The 18,971-nt window shown below is 33.3% G+C and overlaps 2 long non-coding RNA genes across 2 annotated transcripts; both read left to right on the forward strand.

Annotated features, from left to right (window-relative positions):
- Positions 1–4,233: 4,233 nt before the first annotated feature.
- Positions 4,234–5,252, forward strand: LOC129434390 (uncharacterized). Its single transcript, XR_008640747.2, has 2 exons — positions 4,234–4,304; positions 5,087–5,252. It is a non-coding gene; the product is annotated as an uncharacterized lncRNA (long non-coding RNA).
- A 10,187-nt stretch (positions 5,253–15,439) lies between these two features.
- Positions 15,440–18,443, forward strand: LOC141368948 (uncharacterized). The gene is made up of 3 exons (XR_012372361.1): positions 15,440–15,503; positions 16,299–16,386; positions 17,239–18,443. It is a non-coding gene; the product is annotated as an uncharacterized lncRNA (long non-coding RNA).
- Positions 18,444–18,971: the final 528 nt, after the last annotated feature.

Consider the following 18,971-nt stretch of genomic DNA (forward strand, 5'->3'; position numbering starts at 1 on the left):
AGTACTTTAATAAATTCAGTTCAGGCAATTTACCTTTTTATCATGTTCTTATTCTTCTGAAAAAAAAAAGATATACAACACTCAAAATTTAAATGGGGGGTCTTCCATTTCCATATCTTTTATTTAACTAGTAGGGGCTACCACATATACAAACATATAATATATGAAGAGTTTCGTTGCAAAACGAGATAACTTTTTTTAATTGTCGGAAATCTCGTTTTTTGGTTGTGCATTCCAATTAACATCAATTCAACTGCAGTTGGTTTGTTTTGATTTAAACCTTCATAACTTAAAAATACAGCTAAGTAGCACCATAAAACAAAATAATAACATGATAACATAATAATAAACATGTTTTGACAAAAAAAAGGATTTATCTCGTTTTCAGTGTTGGGAGTAACGCATTACAAAATATACACTGTAAAAAAATCAGTAGAAATTACAATGTAATTGCAGCTGGGTTGCCGGTAATTTACCGTAGATTTAAATTTATGTAATTTACTGGCAAGAGTTTATCTTAACACTTTATTTTAAGGTGTCCTTAATACAGAGTAATTACCTCATTAAGTACTTAGTAGTAGACAGTGTAATTACATGCAACTAAATGTACTTAATATGTAACTAAGTTATGGAACAGCATGTACTTACAGATTGTAATTATGCACATAATAAGCACGTAATAAGCTGCAACTGTTACACATATGTAACAGGTCGAGTCTGTTACAAAGCTAACTACTGGTGTAATAAAAGGTCTTGTTACATATGTGTTACAATGTAATCATATTGAAAGTACTTTGTGTAGTACTATGTAATAACAAGTACCTACATATGTTACTAGTTACATAGTTCACAGTTTAAATACATGCATTAGCTTGTTAATTACATTTAAATTACATAATATTACACAGGGATAAGCTACGTAAAATAAAGTGTATCAAGAGTGTACTTAAGTGTACTTCATGTGTATCTACATACCTTATTCATCTGTAACGTAGTTTGAATCAACTCACTAGTTCACAGTTTAATTACATGAATTAGCTTCTTAATTACATTTAAATTACATTATATTACACGGGGATAAGCTACACAAAATAAAGTGTATCAAGAGTGTACTTAAGTGTACTTCATGTGTATCTACATACCTTATCCATCTGTAACAAAGTGTGAATCAACTCACTAGTTCACAGTTTAATTACATGAATTAGCTTCTTAATTACATTTAAATTACATAATATTACACGGGGATATGCTACGCAAAATAAAGTGTATCTAGAGTGTACTTAAGTGTACTTCATGTGTTTCTACATACCTTATCCATCTGTAACAAAGTGTGAATCGACTCACTAGTTCACAGTTTAAATACATGAATTAGCTTCTTAATTACATTAAAATTACATACTATTACACAGGGATAAGCTACGTAAAATAAAGTGTATCTAGAGTGTAGCAGAGCGACGTGATCTCATAAATTTCAATGGAAACCGGGTGACTTCCAGCGGCACGAGCGAAAGTGACTGTTGGCGACCGTATGGGCGTGTCCAGCGAAGAAAAGTTTTACTTTATGCAAATGTCGAGCGAATTTCCGGAGCGACAACCAATAAGAATAAAGCAGTGGAGTTCATGTCATCCTTCTCTCGTCAGTTACTGGCATGGATGGTACTCATTTGTTTATGACAAGCAGATTTAGAAACACCTCATTGAAAGAGACGGGCGACACACAGCGATAACATCGCTGGCTGTCTGAATGTGGCTTTAGCTTATAGCTAACGGTACTGTTAGCCTGTTATATCGACAAATTAATGCGCAATCGTTTTGTCAAATATGAAGAGTTTCGTTGCAAAACGAGCAGTGTTGGAAAAAGTTACTTCCAAAGTGTAATTAAGCAATATCGCTCGAGTAGGAGTGTGATATAGCTCTATATCATCACGGCTGTGATTAGGCCAGAGGCACGAGGCCGCAGGCCTTATACAACAACTGTTGTATATTGTTTTTATACAACAGTTCGACGGCACACGTTTGAAAAACGAAAACTAGAAAACAACAACGGAGTTATTTTAAAAGCCTCTTTGTTTGAGAACTACTTCTTCCGCCACGGATTTGAGGGCGGCCAGAATGACAGGTAAAACTTTCGGCTGCTTTGAAGCTCATAACAACTCAATGGACAGAAAAGCCGTTACTTTATATTACCGTTTCTTGGTCACAAAGTGTAGTTTTAAGATTAGTTCAGTCGAGAATGTATATGTATTATATTTAAATCTGCAGTCGATTAGTAAAGATAGCGCCTGTTTGAACGTTTGCTTAGTGAGATTCGGTACGAATGAGAACCAAAGCATGAGCGGACGTCAGTGTTCACTCGCCCCGCTGACCACCGCCCTCTCTGGGCTACATTTCTGACAGAGATACCCTGGCTCTCATGTTGGCCTTGTTTGTTTATGATCGTCAAAATGAGATCAAATCAGCAGTATTTGGTGTCATGATCAAACTATTACTTGTTTTTTAATTCATATTTAGTGTCTTTTGTGTTGTTATTGTTTTGGCGCGAGGTAAAAGTTAATAAAACTACTTGTATAACGTTACTATTGCTTTCTCATTTATTCTTAACGTGATACGAGCACTCGATTATTATTATTAAACTTTGTTCTTGTCAGTACTATATAAAACTGTTTTTTATAAGTGTCAGAGATATGTTTTTGCATGCTGCTTATAAATATACCAGTGGCGATATCTCATAACATGTTTTAATAGTCAGGTCACGATAAAGTAAATGATCAATGTCCACATTTAAAAGCTGCGGGGCTTACCTGCAGTTCCACGGTGTTTTCGCGTTCTGATAAGAAATATAGCTCCAAAAAAAAAAAAGAGTGTTTATATTCCTCTTTCCAAGTGTTAATCGTCCACACGATGTGACAAGACATTTCTCCCATTAACTGTAACGTAACATCCAAGAGCGCTGATCTTTGACGGAATAACTTCCGATTGGGGATTCACAGACTGATTTATGAGCTAGTAAACTAATGAGACAAACGGAGAGTGATTCAAAACAGGGCGTCTGTGTTTTTCAATTCAGAGATGAGCCTGCTTAGGACCTCCATTCACTAGGTGGCGGAATGATACGAAAGGTGAAGCGGTTACAGTGCCGATATCAGCACAATATCGCATAGGTCTTAGCCAATCAGATTCGAGAACCAGAAAGAACTGTTGTATAATACATTATATATTACAAATTACTGACATTTGAAAGTAATTAGTTACATTACAATATTACTGTCTCTGAACTGTAATGAGTTACACTACTTTTGCGTTACTTTTGCGTTACTTTCATCAAAAATTGCAGCTGGGTTGCCGGTAATTTACCGTAGATTTAAATTTATGTTATTTACTGCCAACATTTTGTTCAAAGTTAAATGGACATTTAACATTTACAAGTCTTTGTCTTTACAGAGTAAAAAAAAAAAAAAAAACAGCATCAAGCAAAACATTCTGGGAAACAAAATCTGAAGCAATTTTATAGTTTTATTCTCTTAAGATAAAGACTTGTTAATATTTAAAATTTATTTAACTTTGAACAAACTCTTGCCAGTAAATTACATAAATTTAAATCTACGGTAAATTACCGGCAACCCAGCTGCAATTACATTGTAATTTCTACTGATTTTTTTACAGTGTATATTTTGTAATGCGTTACTCCCAACACTGAAAACGAGATAAATCCTTTTTTTTGTCAAAACATGTTTATTATTATGTTATCATGTTATTATTTTGTTTTATGGTGCTACTTAGCTGTATTTTTAAGTTATGAAGGTTTAAATCAAAACAAACCAACTGCAGTTGAATTGATGTTAATTGGAATGCACAACCAAAAAACGAGATTTCCGACAATTAAAAAAAGTTATCTCGTTTTGCAACGAAACTCTTCATATATTATATGTTTGTATATGTGGTAGCCCCTACTAGTTAAATAAAAGATATGGAAATGGAAGACCCCCCATTTAAATTTTGAGTGTTGTATATCTTTTTTTTTTCAGAAGAATAAGAACATGATAAAAAGGTAAATTGCCTGAACTGAATTTATTAAAGTACTTCAGGGACACACTTTTCATTGTAAAAGAGTTCTGCAGTAGCAATATATTTGTATGTGTGTGCATAGGCGGTCTACATCATACAGACAGCTAGGGGGAGCTCTCGCATAGGTCTTCTTAGTAGTAGTAGCGCTTATATATACACAAGTTTATGCAGAGAGCAGATAACAGTGATTCGAGATGCTCCGGGAGAAATTAATCTATCTTGTTTAATATTCTTTGCAGGTAAGATTAATTCGAGTATATAACAAGTTAAAGGTGTCTATAAATGGTTGTCATCAGTGTTTAACGTTTTGAGTGAGTTTTGAACAACAAAACTGTATTTTAAGTACTCGTGAATGTAATACGAACTGAAGTAACTATCTTGAAAGTTCCTTTTAAAAACAAAGATTGCTATTTCACAGAGAGAAAAAAATGCAATTATGTTGTTACTTGAATTTTGATGGTAAACAACTATTTGACAGTACCGTGAGTTCAGTAGTGCACACGGAGTTCGCGGGTGTCCGCCATTTTGTTTCAAGTGAATGTTGCCATGGTGATAGTGCTAATAATTGAATTGTAAATGAGATCATATGTTTGCGTATGAAACAAGAGTAAAGAAATATGACAGAAAATAACTCATATGATGTTGAGGTTGTTTTGAGCATATAATTAGTGCTTAAATAGACAATTTATGGTTTCTAAAAGAATCTTTAAAAGACAAAAGATAATCTAATGTGAAATGATAATCTAATGTGAATACTGTGAGTCTAAAGAAATGTTAATGTTACTTTTTGGGGTAATTGAGTATGTTCATATGCCTACTTTGGGAAGTTATTTTAATTAAGAGTTCTTTATATATGAGGACATTCTAGTCAAGCTCAAGTTACGTAAAAATATACTTTCTGCTCAGTTGCCATTGTTCTCTTTAGCCAGTAAACTATAGATTTAAAACAGTAAGTCTTAAATAAATGCAATGTCTTAAAATTAAACACTTGTTAATTGAGCTTATTGTCTCTCTTTTTCAGACTACTATTAGGCTGAATCAAAACCTGCCAGACTAAAGTTGATTTTGCGTGAGAAAGATGTTGAAAACTCTGAATCATCTTGACATTCTTCAATGAGTAATTGTTCCATTTTTACGCAAATAGTGTACACTATGAATGCTGTGAATAAACATATATTTAAATATAATTATAACATTTTTTTGACTGTTTTAATCAGCTTTTATTTGGAAACATTTATTTCAAAAAAATAATTTTGGATATGTTATCAGCTGAAGTCATCTATTCCCAAAATAGCACTCTTTAAGTTAACTAATTATAAACAAACGAAGTATACTGGTCACTGGTCTAGCTGCAGGTATGTTAAAGTATACAAAACGTAATATACTTACCATATTCATTTTTACCAGGGTAGTTTTAAGAATTTTGGATTAGCCAAAAAATATAGATCTATAAAATGTGTGCAAACAATCTATTCAAGGTATACTGAGTGTATTTTTGCAATACACTCATAATACATTTTTTTAAGTTTAAAAAAAATTAAACACAAAAATAAACTCTAAATTCACTTATCAAGCATGCATTTAGCACAAACAGTCATAGCCTATGCTTAAATTGTACTAAGTACACTTGAAGTTGTTCCACTTTAGCACACAAAAGTACACCAAATACACTTAAAGTAAAATATATGAAGTAAAAAATGTGTTGTTCTGAAATAGCACTAACTAATCAATAGCACAGTTTAAATATACTGGTCATTAGTGTGAGCGCAAGTATACTGAAGTATATCAATATTAAATATTTTTAGCATTCAATTTTTTATGAAGTACACTTAAGTACACTCTAGATACACTTTATTTTACGTAGCTTATCCCCGTGTAATATTATGTAATTTAAATGCAATTCAGAAGCTATTTCATGTATTTAAACCATGAACTAGTGAGTCGATTCAAACTACGTTACAAATGGATAAGGTATGTAGATACACATGAAGTACACTTAAGTACACTTTTGATACACTTTATTTTACGTAGCTTATCCACGTGTAATATTATGTAATTTAAATGTAATTCAGAAGCTAATTCATGTATTTAAACCATGAACTAGTGAGTCGATTCAAACTACTTGACAGATGAATAAGGTATGTAGATACACATGAAGTACACTTAAGTACACTCTAGATACACTTTATTTTACGTAGCTTATCCCCGTGTAATAGTATGTAATTTAAATGTAATTAAGAAGCTAATTCATGTAATGAACAGTGAACTAGTAAGTCGTTTCAAACTTAAGTACAAACTAGATACACTTTATTTTACGTAGCTTATCCCCGTGTAATAATATGTAATTTAAATGTAATTCAGAAGCTAATTCATGTAATTAACAGTGAACTAGTAAGTCGTTTCAAACTTAAGTACAAACTAGATACACTTTATTTTACGTAGCTTATCCCCGTGTAATATTATGTTATTTAAATGTAATTCAGAAGCTAATTCATGTAATAAACAGTGAACTAGTGAGTCGATTCAAACTACGTTACAGATGAATAAGGTATGTAGATACACATGAAGTACACTTAAGTACACTCTTGATACACTTTATTTTACGTAGCTTATCCCCGTGTAATAGTATGTAATTTAAATGTAATTAAGAAGCTAATTCATGTAATTAACAGTGAACTAGTAAGTCGTTTCAAACTTAAGTACACTTAAGTACACTTTTGATACACTTTATTTTACGTAGCTTATCCCTGTGTAATATTATGTAATTTAAATGTAATTCAGAAGCTAATTCATGTAATTAACAGTGAACTAGTGAGTCGATTCAAACTACGTTACAGATGAATAAGGTATGTAGATACACATGAAGTACACTTAAGTACACTCTAGATACACTTTATTTTACGTAGCTTATCCCCGTGTAATATTATGTAATTTAAATGTAATTAAGAAGCTAATGCATGTAATTAACAGTGAACTAGTAAGTTGTTTCAAACTTAAGTACAAACTAGATACACTTTATTTTACGTAGCTTATCCCCGTGTAATAGTATGTAATTTAAATGTAATTAAGAAGCTAATTCATGTAATTAACAGTGAACTAGTAAGTCGTTTCAAACTTAAGTACACTTAAGTACACTTTTGATACACTTTATTTTACGTAGCTTATCCCTGTGTAATATTATGTAATTTAAATGTAATTCAGAAGCTAATTCATGTATTTAAACCATGAACTAGTGAGTCGATTCAAACTACGTTACAAATGGATAAGGTATGTAGATACACATGAAGTACACTTAAGTACACTCTTGATACACTTTATTTTACGTAGCTTATCCCCGTGTAATAGTATGTAATTTAAATGTAATTAACAAGGTAATTCATGTAATTAACAGTGAACTAGTAAGTTGTTTCAAACTTAAGTACAAACTAGATACACTTTATTTTACGTAGCTTATCCCCGTGTAATAGTATGTAATTTAAATGTAATTAAGAAGCTAATTCATGTAATTAACAGTGAACTAGTAAGTCGTTTCAAACTGTGTAATATAATGTAATTTAAATGTAATTAAGAAGCTAATTCATGTTATTAACAGTGAACTAGTAAGTCAATTCAAACTGTGTTACAGATGGATAAGGTATGTAGAAACAGATGAAGTACACTTAAGTACACTCTAGATACACTTTATTTTACGTAGCTTATCCCTGTGTAATATAATGTAATTTAAATGTATTTAAGAAGCTAATTCATGTAATTAAACTGTGAACTATGTAACTAGTAACATATGTAGGTACTTGTTATTACATAGTACTACACAAAGTACTTTCAATATGATTACATTGTAACACATATGTAACAAGACCTTTTATTACACCAGTAGTTAGCTTTGTAACAGACTCGACCTGTTACATATGTGTAACAGTTGCAGCTTATTACATGTGCATAATTACAATCTGTAAGTACATGCTGTTCCATAACTTAGTTACATATTAAGTACATTTAGTTGCATGTAATTACACCATCTACTACTAAGTACTTAATGAGGTAATTACTCTGTATTAAGGACACCTTAAAATAAAGTGTTACCGGAGATTTTAATATAAATTGGAATGATGAAACATAAAGGAAAAAGTTACAGGGTGTAATGAGTAATTTTGACTTTCAGCAAATTATTGTAGGGCCCACCCAGATTACCACTTCATCAGAGACTTGCATTGACCTCGTGTTTACAAATAAACCTGATAGAATAAAGAAACATCTTAATTTGGTAACTGGTCTCTCTGATCATAATATGATTGTAATACAAAGAAAGCTGACAAAAAGGAGGTTAAACCTATTATCTGGTAAGATTGAAAAGTCCATAATCCCAAAAAGCCAGTTAGAAAATGTAGGATTGCAGTCGCAGATAAATATTGGAATGATTGTTTAATGTTTGAACATGTTGATGAAAATTGTAAATCCTTTATGCATGAAATTCAAGCAATAATAGATCACCATACAAGGATAGTAAAAAGTAAAAGTAAAAAGAAATATTTACCATGGTCAAATGAAGAAATTTGCTCACTTATGAAACAGTGAGATTATGCTCTCAAATTAGCTTTAACCCTCTGGGATCTGACCATTTTGATACACTCTCAGAGGTTCTGACATGCTCTTACATTTGGTCTTTTTTCAGTTGCTTTAAAACATAATAATGGCAAAAGTCTCATAACACTGCGTTCAGGACAAACTGAGCTACAATATTATATGAGCTACATGTATGTACATGTTTGTATTTTTGAGAGAAAAATGTTTATGCGTGGTTTTTAAAAAAGCACAATTTTTAAGTCACTGATATAAGTCCACAAAACCCATACTAAACATGTTTTAACAAGACTTTCCTAAACATAATCTAGTAGTCTAGAGTTTTTTCTTTAAAATGATGTGAAAATCATCCTGCTTACTTATTCACATAAAACAATGTATTGATTTAGAAATTGTAAGACACTTTTTGTTTAGAGGGGCCGTATGCGAGAAGGATTGATTGACAGCAAGCAAACAAACAAAGGCTCGCATAATGAGCTGCATAATGAGGCAGGAATGTGAGAATGAACTAAAGAATGTGAGGACAAATGTATACATGTTTGTTTGAGGTTTATTAAGTTAACAATATAATCAAAATAGAAATGATGGTCAGTAGGTCATTTTCAGTTTATTTGGAAACATACCCTATTCAAAAACTTTGTATAAACTAAGAAACTGATACACAACAGAGCTGTAAACTTCATGTGGCTCATGTTACCATATAACTTTATGTCCAAAAAGTGTTTTTCCACTTCATAGTTTTGTACTGATGAGAGAGATGCAGACCTCTAAGAGAGTTATAAACAGCTGTTAGCATAAATTGTTCACAGAAATACCCTTACTTAGTATCAGTGATATTTACCCATCAGTTATATAAGTAACATTCATACACTATCTTGTACATAAACTTAATCTCAGATAAACATCTGCAGCAATTAATATAAAAAGCTGTTTTCAGATGACTGTTTTCAGATGCCCATCCCCTTATCGTCTAGCTTCTGTTTTAAACGTGTTTCTGTAAGCGCGTATGAACTTTAAAAACACATCGCATGTGCGCGAGCTCGCGTCTCCGTGTAACGCAGCGCTCATAAAAACGGGGTCGCGTGTAAAGCGCAATGTATGGAATTACCTTGCATGTAAACAATATGGAATCATAGTTGCCATGAAGGATACGAAAGTGAATACTGTGTCTAACACTGTACAACATGTAACAGATATCCGCCATTACGGGAGGTCAAGCGGATTTGTTTGTAAATAAGCATGTAAACATGGAATCATATTACAGCACACACTTAAAAGAAAGAGCAGTTCAGGCTTACTGAAAGTTTCCATGAAGGATATAAGTGAATAACTGTGTTTAACACTGTTACAGCATGCAACAGTGAAATCCGCCATTACGTGAGATCGCGTCCGTTTGTAAACAATGCGAAAGTTTTTCAATCCGAAGCGTGCAGTCTGCTAAGGTTGCTTAACGTTACTGTATGTAGACTGAACTGCACAAGCCATGAGCATAGCCTATTAAGTTACATGACAGCAAATATACTTACTTCTAATCCAGCTGCAGTGGGTTCTCCATTGTTATTCTTAGGTAACGTTAAAGATAAATGCTTCTCTTCCTCAATGTCCAGACATAAATGAAGATATTCCTCACGTGTGTGTAAAGTTTATCTCCCAAACATGCGGTAAAGTCTTTAAATCTGATCAAACTTTACGCGTTGCTTGATATGGTTGAACAGCTCGTGTGTCTTCATTACCATGTCAACAGCTGTGGGCGTGGCCAAATTAAAGATAATGAAGTCAGCCAGGAAAAACGGTACTCTCTTTACTTCAATGCAGATTACATAAACAGGCAATATTTGTTTTCGATTATATTTAGCTTGTTTAAAAGTAGACATTTCAGGCTTTCTTTGGATGTGTGTATCATGCTTGTGTGACGAGTAATCGCGGAGTTTCAATTGATTTGTGTAACGTGTTTTGAGAGACAGCTGGCGGAGACAGAAATGTCTGGATGCACACCCTGTTTATTTTCTTTATTTGACAAAAACACAAAGATCTGTTGTTATTGTGAATGAACACATATTAAAGAAGACCCTTTACCGTTTCAAATGATGTCAAACACGTAAGTGTATGATTATTAATGATGGAGTATTTTAAGTTGATTCTGCCATGATAAGGAAAAAACACGTCAAAACACGTCAAAACGCGTTTTTGGACCCCAGGGGGTTAAATTCAAAGATGGAATGTTATAGGCGTTCATTTACTACACTAAGAAACAAGGTTGTGAGGGAGCTTAGAAAGGCAAAAGCTTTTTATTTAAGTTATTAATGAAGCTAGAGGAAATTCAAAGAAATATTTAAAGAAACTAACTGGAAGCTGTAATAAAGCATATAAAGCAATAGAATTAAATATTGAAGGAATTATGATTAATGATTCATTAAAGGTGGCAGAAGCCTTTAACAACTATTTTATTGATTGTACGAATACCTTGGCTCCAAAGATCCTAGATCTAAATGTCGTATCTGTTGAAATACCTAACATGAATCAAAATTGTCCTCTTTTTAAAGAAATGAGTGATATTAAGTTACAAATATTTCTTCCTCTATTAAATGAACTGGGGCAAAGGGTATATATGGGATGGATGTTATATTTTTTAAAACTCAGAAGGATATGTTTGCGCCTCACATTTTAAAAATTATAAACTGGTCCATAAATGAATGTGTGTTTCCAAATGCGTGGAAAATTGCAGTAATTACACCATTATTTAATTGAGGAGACCAGTCAGTTGTTAATAACTACCCAGCAGACACAAAACGTTTTTACAACGTTTCACAACGTTGTATTTTGGTTGTAATTAGGTAAGGTTGCAGCACAACGTTTTAAAAACGACACTCTAAATTAAAAAAACAATGTAACCAAAAAAGGACGTTTTTAATACGTTGTAAAAGAACCTAATTAGTACGTTTTTTTTTAGGTAGTAAAAAACGTAAATATCACGTCTGTTTACTACGAAAACAAAACCAGACCAAAATAAACCATTTTTGAGACGTTTTATTTAGGTGTTAAAATAACGTAATTATAACGTTGGAATAAAACGTAAATATCACGTCCGTTTACTACGAAAATAAAACCAGACCAAAATAAACCACTTTTGAGACGTTTTATTTAGGTGTTAAAATAACGTAATTATAACGTTGGAATAAAACATAAATACCACGTCTGTTTACTACGAAAATAAAACCAGATAAAAAAACCCATTTGTGAGACGTTTTATTTAGGTGTCAAAATAACGTAATCATAACGTTGGAATAAAACGTAATTATAACGTCTGTTTTTTAGGCATGACTGTGTTGGTAATTGGGCATTTTGCTGGTGGGCCGATGCACGTTGGTGGCCGATACGGCATTGATTTTTGGCCATGGACTGCTCCATCATGCAGGGCCAGCGGCTTGTCTTGTGTTGATCACGCGCCACAGAGACGCAAGTAGCCTAGCTGCTCCGCTTAAATTACCCTCTATATCCCTCCCTCTCTCTCAAAATGGGCAGACAAAAGCGCAAAGGTGATGCTCAAAACCAGTCCCCACTCGCAGCTTTTAGATATCACATACTTCTCTTCTTTAGAGTTCATTTTAGTTTGTGTTATTTTAATGCCGAGGGCGCATTATTTTAATGCTGAGGGCGCATTATTGATGCGATAAAGCAACTTCAATACGCGAGCGCATGCATACCCTACTAAAAATACAGCAAGACCAGCATATTTTGTGTTTCGGTGCTGATATGCTGGTGACCACCAGCTAAACCAGCACCAAACCAGCATGGGAATGATGCTGTTCTATGCTGATTTTTCAGGGATTTCCTTCACTCTCAAACAAATCTCGATGAGCAGCAACATACAACTCATATGAACTGGCTCAGCTTAGATTTTGCGTGTGCATGCATATACTTAGTCCTTATAGGGGCGGTTTCCCGGACAGGGATTAAACTAGTCCTAGACTAAAATAAATAAAAGAGCTGTCCAAACTCAAAACAACTTGCACTGGCATATCTTAAAGTGCGTTTTGCAGGTAAAATTTTTCAACGAATTTGTGCAATTTGCTTGTTGATAATAAACATTTAAACTGTTATCCATTGTATTTTATGTTGTTGGGTATCACAAAACCCGAAAAAGTATGAAAAAGTACAGCAATTTGCAATGATTCTCCTTTCCCTCACAACGCACTGTATGACGTCACGCTGGGGAGAGAATTGACCAAAGCCGCCTTGAGAGCATTGAGAATGACTATAGAAAGACGAGTAAAGTACAGTTCTGATAGCGCAGATAATAGATAAATACATACATACATACATACATACATACATACATACATAGATACATAGATAGATAGATAGATAGATAGATAGATAGATAGATAAGATAGATAGACAGACAGACAGATGGATAGGCTAGTATAGAGAGATAGGCAGACAGCCAGATAGCATAAGGTTAGCATATCTTCGTGTAGAAAGTAAACAAACAATTAACATACTCGTGCATGCTGGCTTGAGGGGGTCCATGATCCTGCCTGAAATGGGTGTAACTTTATGCGATCTTCAGCACAAACGGTTTTGGCAGCATGTCTCTAATCCTGGAAGGTGAGTGAAGCACGTCACGTCTGTTCGCGGGAACCAGCGACCCAAACGCACTCACTTTCTTACAGCCAGTAACGGAATGGCAATCGAGAGAGTCGGGACTTTCCCGGGCCGATCTGATAATAGTTATACATTTCGAGTTATATTAGCAACACCGTCTGGCGGCGTGATGTGCGCCGGTTCCCGCAGCCCGCTGGTCAAACTGTGCAGGCAGCCTCTCTGCTCAATAAAGTATATAAGTGCTCAACCTGTTCGGCAGGTCCAAACATGTACAGGATTTATAAAAATACGGTGATCAATGAGCGGTTCCTCCTCAAATGGCATAGTCTGTCGTGATGTAAAAAGCCGCCGAACGCCTGTTTATTACAGTATGTATGCGGTCGGATCCGAGTATGCTGCAGCTGCTGACTGCTGCTGCATATAAAATGATCGTGTGATTCGTTATAATCGCATAAACAATATTACAAAGCATCCTTTTATTTCACAAAACAATATATTTGAGATATTATTTGATAGACTAGTAAGTGTGGATTAAGGATGTTTAAAAATCTCTAGCCTGGTGGTCAGGACATGAATGGATCAAATCAGCAGATTTGCGAAGTTTTATTTATCCCCACATATATCATAAATAATTATTAGCATGGTAACTTTGCAGTATAACACATTATATATTTCCTACGATGTATATATGATTTCCAAATTATATACGTAAGTATTAAACAGCAATAAATGTCTCATCTATCTCTATGGCTCTGGCTGAGTCTTTCTCAACTTCTCCCCAACGTGACGTCATCGCAGAATTGCGTTAAAAAAACCGTTAATACCAAAAACGTAAAAAAAGTGGTCTTTAAGACCATTTTTGAGACATTTTAAAAATTATACACATATCTTGAGTGATTTATGTACCCATTAATCGACAGTGGTGGTTAACCTGCAACATACACTTTAAAATACATCAGTGCCCTTTGTTTTGCCTCAAAATGCACATAAGTAATGTTTTTAGTAAGGTATGTTTGTTAAAACTAGTTATATTTCCCAATTAAACTCAGGTCTAGTCCTGGCTTAAGATAATCCCTGTCCGGAAAACCGCCCCATAAAGTCCAGATATATTTTTATTTAGCTAAACTGACAGAAGTGCAAACATTACAGAGAACCCCATGGGTGGGGTTAATTAAATGGAAAATTCTATTTAAACATAAATAATTCAATACTATTCTATCTACATTCTAGATGTGAATGTTGTTTCTGTTTATAACAGATATCCACATACTGTAGCGATCCACGTCTCCCTCATAAGCATTCTTCTATTATGGGTCAGTGCATATGAAAAGTATTTTTGAAATAGCCACACACAAAAAAAATCATAATTGTCAATTATGTGATATTGTATTTACAGTTCATTTTGATTAATGAAATTTACATTGTTTTCTTTCATTATCTTGTAAACTTATGGATTAGTTGTAACACTATGTTATACTTTAACTTTTCTTTGTAAAGAAAAGTTTTCAAGTCGGGCATGTTGTAGGATTTTGGAATAGAACAAAATTGTACTATATTTTAGATAAAAAGATAATATAAAGTTCGATTTGGTGACTTACACACCCAACTCAGAAATGGAAAAACAACATGTGCATGGCTCCATAACACGTTGAGCAGTAAAGCAATAGTTCACCCAAAAATAAAAATGCTGTCATCATTTACTCCCTCTCATGTTGCTACAACCTGGTATAAATGTATTTGTTCTGATGAACACAATGTAAGATTTTTTGAGGAATGTTTGTAATTTAATTGTTAAGCCCCATTCACTTCCATAGTAGGACAAAAGAATACTATGTAAGTGAATGTGGCTCCTGAACGGTTAAATTACGAACATTCCTCAAAATTCCCGCGTGTTCATTAGAGCAAATATGTTTATACAGGTTTAGAATCTTAGGGTTAGAAAATACTAGCGTAATAGTTAAAAAAAAGTTAAATAAAAAATTAAATAGAAAAAGATTAAATTGTCCTATATGACATAGAACAACCAAAAGTTTTAAATTCACAATTTAATAATAATTTAATGCGATTTAAAATGTTTATGTAGTTTTCTAAGATGTTTATTTATGTAAATGCTGTGTGTGTATGCTGCGGGTGCTAAACGTTACTGCCCCTTTAAATCCGTTGGAGTGACGCGAGTTACCATGGAAACGAGGCTACTAACAACAGAAAGCGACAAAGCTCCGTGTCTCTTATGGTTTTCTTCACTTTTTCAGGTAAGTTTTGTCTCTCAAATTACAAAAATAATACACACAACTGTGGTTGACACCTACTTTGTTCAATATTTACCTCACTGAAATGGCTTGTGTCTTCGAGAAAAGTCCGTTAGCATATCCGTTAGCATGGTGCTAGCGCTATAGTTTTAGCGCTTGTTTATGAAAGTTTGGGCGATTGAGAACATCTAAATGTGTCATTGGGAGGTTTAAAAAGCGTTGTAAAGGGTGTCAATGCATTATTGGAAGTATATGTCAATTTGTTTATCCTAAAATATGCGATTTACTCACAGTCTATGGATGTACTGTTACGTAGCAACTTATATGGGACATCAAAATTAGCTGAAAGTATTACAATGTTTTATCGTAAACCAATATAGATAAAAAGTTGTTCTCTGATTTCAGAAGGGACAAAATAACCCCATAATAGAAAATAAGCTCAAGATTTCTGCATTTTCGAATGGAGCTGCAGTTGTGACAGAGAGATGTTGTAAACTCAGGTGAGTTGAAAAAGCTTATTCAATCACATATGCACTTCACAACGTAATCTTGCATCTTGTTATTTTCCTTTAAAAAATTATTACAGTTATTTAAAGAAGGTTTTGACAAACGTGAGTGACACTGTGCAATATATAATGAATGAGTAAACCTAAAAACATAAAATTCAGCAATTTTTTGTGTATTCTATTTTTTGTATACCATTCTTTTTAACGTTTCAACTCTACTCTTGCTTGTTTCCTTTTGTACTGCATCCTAAATATTGTTTGCTCTGTGACAAGTTGCATGTTATGTTTGTAGATTTGTCCATGCTGATGGCCATGCAGCAGAGTTCAAGCAAACCTGTCAGAAGACATCTCTAAGGGGCTATGTATGAACCATATGGCTAGTAAGTAAGACCTCAAACTTAAAAACCACTGTTCAAAAGGCTGTGATTTATTTATTTGACAAAAATACAGTGAAAACAGACATTTTGTGAAATTATCACAAAGTAGGTTATCTGTTTTCTTTCTAAAAATGCAATTAAGTGTAATTTCTGTGATGCAAAACAAAATCTTTACTCTCACTTCTAACAAACAGAAGTGCAACTTACCATTTTAAGGTAACGCTAAAATGTTTGTTAACACAACAATCAACTTTGATAATAATTGAAAATATTTCTTGAGCAGCAAATCAGCGTATTAGGATGAACTCTGATAGATTATGTGACACTGAAGACTGGAGTAATGATGCTGAAAATTCAACATTAATCACAGGAATAAATTACAACTTACAATATGTTCATATAATAAAAGACGTAAAAAATTGAACCTAAACCTTTGAATGGCATTGTAAATTAGTTATGATGGCTTGTTTCTCCAACTTAATGATACTATTGCACATGTAGTTTGTTCCATAGAGACTGTCTCGGTTCCCCAAATAATGAGGACAAATTTACTAAGGAATCCAGAAAAAATCAGATTGTGATTTGAACCAGCTTAATAAGGTCACAAAATTCTTGGTAGTACCCAGGAGTCAAAGTCCACCAAAGGAGGCAGAGCTTTTTCACATTTTACTCCCAAACTCTTCTAGTGTAAATCTAGAAAATGTCCTACCTTTTTAGCCAAGCAGTCACATAAAACATTTTATAACATTGATATTAAGTAATCAAAAGTATTAAACAATTTCACATGAACAACTTTTTCTTGAAATAATATGAACAGCAGCTATGGTAATCCTTTTGCTTTCCTGTTTCTATAAGGATACGCATACAAGTTACAGAAGCTCCAGTATGGATCCAGCCTCACTTGTAAAGACTTCATATGACGCCTACACTCTCAGAGACTTCAGATGATGGCAACTAGATGGACATACAAAACTGCCAAACATTATATATATATATTGCACTCACTGCCTCAAAGCATAAGTTTGCAGATTTTCAACCCACGTTATATTTTTACAATAAATTGGGGTATTTGAATGGACAATGTTAACGCTTTTTTTCTCGAGTTAAGCTTAAATTCACAATTAGTTCTTGACAATACTCTGCCAGATGACAGATTACATATATTACAGACATTGTAACAATACAAAGTGGGTTGGAAATCTGTAAACTTCATCTATAATCATAATTGTCTGTTTAACTGAGCATGATGTGAAACACATGACTTGTATTATCTTAGAGCTATATGATTGCTATATGAACATCACTTCATTACTTAATGAGATTAATGCTTATCCCTAGTTTCACAGACAAATAGTCCTTGACTATAGTCCTAGATGTTTGAGCTGTCTCAATTGAAAAGAACTTTCAATGTGAGATTTTAAAATAAGCCAGTGCCAATGATTTGTCTTAAGATAGACACCAGTAACAATTTTTTTCTAAGGCATGTTTATTAAAGATGCTTAAACATCTTAATTTAAGGCATAGTCTAGCTTTAGCTAAGCCATGTCTGTGAAACCAGGCCTTTATTCTTAATGCATTAAGATATGCAAGTTGAATTAAAAGATAAAATTCGGTTTACACTTTATTGGTAAAACATAACAAGCAGATTAGCCCAGAAAATAAACCAAATGCGTTAAATTACAGTTTGCTTGACTATTGTATGAATTTAATAATTATTAAAATTCTTATACTTGTTTGACAAATGAATATATCATTATTAAGAACTGAGATAAGTGTGGTATTATTAAATATTTGTTTTAACACGTTACAATTATTTTAATTACCATGCAAAGTGTTACATTTCTTTGACATTTTGTTTAGTTTTGAGTAAACGTTTCCAGTGTTTGTATACTATTAGTTTAACTTGATATGTCTGTTATGACGTCTTTGACAAACTATTAAACCTTTTATTTTTTTACATTATTTCATTGTTCATAATGTTTACAATTATATGTTGTGTCAGTTAGACGTTTTGTCATATTAGGTTGCATTAAATTAAATCCTTGTAGTTCTTAGCATAAGATATTTTCTCCAGTGATTTGTCAGTGTAGCTAACAGGTCCTTAGAAGAATTGTGTTAAACATGAGTTCAAAGCCTGCTTGAAATCTACTAAATTTTTCACTAAAATAATGGAAGACAGATGTGGAACCTACAGATCAAGTCTACCTCCAGAAGGATTGAGAGCTCACAGATTTGATGATTAACGCGTTCTTTCTGTTACCGCCCAACGCGCTTCGGCACGTGCAACATGAGAGGTATTAATAACGTTTTTTACGTTGTGAAAATGTTGTGATAACGTTATTTTCCGACGTATTTAATACGACCAAATGACGGGTTTTTTGAACGTTATAAATACGTATTTTCACAACGTTGCAAAAATGTTTAGATTACGTTATCAAAACGTTTTTGCAACGTGGTGAAAATACGTATTTATAACGTTAAAAAAACCCGACATTTGGTCATATTAAGTATGTCGGGAAATAACTTAATCAAAACTTTTTCACAACGTGAAAAAAACATTTTTATAACGTTTTTGTGTTTGCTGGGTA

Source organism: Misgurnus anguillicaudatus, chromosome 12 (genome assembly GCF_027580225.2).
Source record: "Misgurnus anguillicaudatus chromosome 12, ASM2758022v2, whole genome shotgun sequence".
In the NCBI taxonomy this organism is placed as follows: domain Eukaryota; kingdom Metazoa; phylum Chordata; class Actinopteri; order Cypriniformes; family Cobitidae; genus Misgurnus; species Misgurnus anguillicaudatus.